Here is a 4,081-nt window from a genome sequence, read left to right on the forward strand (position 1 = left end):
TTATTTACATTTAATATATAATACAATTAAAATTTTGAAATTATATTGTTAAATAAAATATATGATATTTAAATTAATTTAATATTTAATTAAACATTTTATATTAAATTAAAATATTTAAATATATTATTTGTTAAACTGACCGGTTCTTAAGAACCAGGACCGGTTCAACGGTCAGCCAGTTGAAGGTTCAAATTGGCTTTGACCGGTTCTTCAGGAGGACTGAACCTGCCTTAAGACTGGTTCACGATCGAATCGGCCGATCCGGTCTGATTTTCAAAACAGTGCTCAAATTATAATTAGTCAAGTGCTTTAGCAACAGTTTCTTATGTTCCATCTTGAAGATAAGGTGCGGGCTCCACTAGAGTGGACGGGAAGCAAGAAGTGCAAAGGGGATTAATTCCACTCTAATTACTTATTATATTAAACTAAAATTTTGATAAAATTAGGACTGTTTAATTAGGAAAATATGTCTGATTTGAATTCAAACTTGTGGGGAAATTATGTAAGGCATATTTACAGAAAGAGGGCTGATTTAAATTCAGGGAATTATAAAATGTTTATTTAGAAAAAATTGGTTGAATTGAATTCAGATGTGGGAGGAAAATATGAGCGTTTATATTAGGGTTAATTGGGTTATTTTATTTTCATTAGTGATTGTGTTTATTATATATATATTTTTTAGAGTTGTTTTTAGTGACGCATAGGGTTTGTAGGAGTAGATCTACCTCTTAAATAGTAGATCAATTGTATATTTTATTATTTGTTGAAGAGATAATAAAAAATTAACCCTAATATTTGGTTCCTATATTTTTCCTCTTATATACTTGTTGTTTTTTACTTCCAAGATGCATCAAAGGGCTAAGAAGTTTAATAATTTTTTATTTAAATTATGATATTTAGGTAGGAATATACTAAAAATAGTATATGTGTGATTATAAATAAGAGTTTGAAGAACAATGTTGAAGAAATTAATAGTATTAGAGATAAAATCATAGCTTTAAAGATTATTGTTGATGCTTAAATTATTAATATCATAAATGCTTATGCTCCTCAAGTAAGTTTGGATGTGTTCAAAATTAAAATTTCGTAATTACTTAAAAAGAATTCATATAAAAGCTACATATAAAAAAATTTATTGGAGGTGATTTAAATGAATATGTTAGTAGAGAGATAAAAGATTTTAAAACTATTTATGATAGGGTTTAAGGTTTAGAGACTAATAAAATGTGGCATGATCATATTAGATTTTACTTTAGTTTATGATTTTATAATTAAAACTACCTTATTTAAGAAATAGAGGAGCATCTCGTCACTTAATAAGAATGAAACAAATAAAACTCAGATTGATTATTTTCTTATAAGAAAAAATAGATTGATTAAATTGCAAAGATTGTAAAATCATTCATAGTGCAAGTTTATGTAGCTAACATTGCTTATTAGTTTTGTACTTTAAGATGAAGCGGCTAATTATAAAAAATAAAATAAATTATTTTCCTAAAATTAGATTGGAACATTTAAAAAACACTAACAAAATTATTTTTTATAATAAAATTCAAGATCTTATGATTTTGACTGTGCATGAGAAAGCTAAATTATGTGAGAAAAAATAAGTAGTAATATAAACAAAGTTGTAAGGAATACACTTAGTATCAAAAGGAAAAGCTCATAATAGTAAAAATAATTAATGGTTGAATCAAAATGTGCAAGAAAATATCAAAAATAAAAAACTTTGTTATAAAAATTGATTTATGCGTAAAAGATCAGAAAATTGAAAAGATATAAAGAGACACATAAGAAGTTTAAGAAAACAACATATGATACAAAGAATTTAATTTTTAATGATTTATATAATATATTAGATACTATGGAAGATGTAAAATGTATGTATAAGCTAGTCAAATAAAGAGATGAGAAAAATAATGATTTATTTCAAGTAAAGTGCATTAAGGATGAAGATAAAAATAAAAATTTATTAGAAGAGGATTTCAACAGGGGTTGATGAGATATTTTGATAAGCATTCAATGAAAATTGTGAGAATATGATTATTTTTAATAACCTTAGCACACTAAATTAACATTGATTTTATTTTTATCAACGTATTAATAAAACTAAAGTCAAAGAGGTTTTTAAAGAAAATAAAGTGTGGAAAAGCTGTTGGGCCTGATGACATTATAATAAAGGTGTGGAAATGCATAGCAGATGATGAAATTTTTTGGCTTATGAAATTTGTCAATATTATTTTAATGACTAAAAGGATGCAAGATGAGTAGAAGAGTGTGTTGATTCCTATTTTTAAGAATAAAGATGGTGTACAAAAGTGTACAAGTTATAGAGGAATTAAGTTAATGTGTCATATTTTAAAACTTTGGGAGAGAGTTATTGACCGTAGATTATGACGTGATACTAATATTTCTCAAAATTAATTTTGATTCATACTGGGTAGATCTACTATGGAAATTATACATTTATTGAGAGATTTGGTGGAGAAATATATAATAAGGAAGATATACATATGATATTTATTGATTTAGGAAAAGCCTATGATAAAGTTCCAAGAGAAGTGCTCTAGAGAGTTCTAGAAAAGAAAGGGGTTAATAATGCTTATATTCAAGTCATTAAGGATATGTATAGAAGAGTTGTTATTTGTGTTCAAACACAAGGTTGTTTTACCAAGTATTTTCCTATTTTAATTAGCTTACATCAAAGATCAGCTTTAAGCCTATATCATTTTACTCAAGTCATGGATGTTATTACTAGACATTTGCAATAGGGTGTACCATCGTGTATGCTTTTTACTAATGATGTTCTTCTTGTTGATTAGACTTGAGAGAGTTGAAGATAGACTTGAACTATGGAGGTCAAACATTAGAGCATAAAGGCTTTCGTTTGAGAATATCTAAAACTGAATACATGAAGTATGATTTTAGTAGTAATACATATGGAGGAGGAATGACTTCAAACTATCAAGTCATCAATAAGAGTACATGTTTTAGATTTCTCAGAACAATAATTCAAATTGATGTTGAAATAAGTGGGGATATTATTTGTAGAATTGAAGTTGGATGGTCGAAGTAGAGGAATGCAACATTTGTTGTGTGATAGAAAAGTACCTTTCAAACTTAAGTGAAAATTATATAAGATGGTGGTGAGACCTACAGTGTTTTATGATGTAGAATGTTGGCCATTAAAATACAAACATGAAATTAAGTAAAGTATTGCAGAGATGAGAAAGCTCAGGTGGATGAGTGCCTTCACCCTAAGAGATAGAATGTAAAACAAGTACATGCGTGAAAAGGTAGGAGTAGCTCCAGAGGCAGATAAGATTAGATAGAGTCACTTTAGATGGTTTGATTAGATAAAACAACAACCCTTCGATGACCCGATTAGGTGAGTAGATATATTAGATTTGACTTATATTAAGTAAGGTAGAGATAAACTTAAAAAAAACTTGGTTCAAAAATATTAGAAATGATATTTTTTTATTATATTTAAATAAAAATTTGTCACTTAACAAAACACAATAGAGAAAAATAATTCATGTAGCCAACCCCACGTAGTGGGATAAAAGCTTGATGTTATTATTGATGTTGTTATATTCTGGCAATAGCTTGGCCTTCGAAGTCCAAGTACAAGGCCTCAACCACCAGCCACAAGAAAAGATGGACCTCAATCTAAGATTTGGACAACAAAACAATGTTAGTGGTAAGATTGAAGAAGTGAAATTCCTAACCATTTCTCTTATGTCTTATCACATATGCCCTTTTCCAAACTTTTGTGAGAAGCTGTGCCATAGTGATTTAACACATGCTTCAAACATTAGGCACCTAAATTAGTGCATCTCATCTTGGCTGGGACTTTGTAACCTTCTAGTAGGGTTGGGACAACAAAGTCCGGGGGAGTGAAAGGGAGTGAAAGGGTGGCTGCATGTATCAGATGTTTTGGCCATTAAAAGAGTACCAGGTTCACGAGTCAAGAGTTCAGCATCATAAATTTGAGTTTCAGTCTCAGGTAGATGGGGGGCACCTGAATGCCTGGAAGAAGGATCTTTCAGTAGCGAAGACATTCATTTCAAGTCGG

General features: G+C 29.0%; 1 protein-coding gene across 3 annotated transcripts in view; it reads right to left on the reverse strand.

The window, feature by feature from the left end:
• The window catches only part of LOC110114637 (dual specificity protein phosphatase 1-like), a 38,932-nt gene that overhangs the window by 7,589 nt on the left and 27,262 nt on the right, over positions 1–4,081 (reverse strand). The gene's annotated exons all lie outside the window — the stretch shown is intronic.

Source organism: Dendrobium catenatum, unplaced genomic scaffold (assembly GCF_001605985.2).
Source record: "Dendrobium catenatum unplaced genomic scaffold, ASM160598v2 original_scaffold_197033, whole genome shotgun sequence".
Lineage (NCBI taxonomy): Eukaryota > Viridiplantae > Streptophyta > Magnoliopsida > Asparagales > Orchidaceae > Dendrobium > Dendrobium catenatum.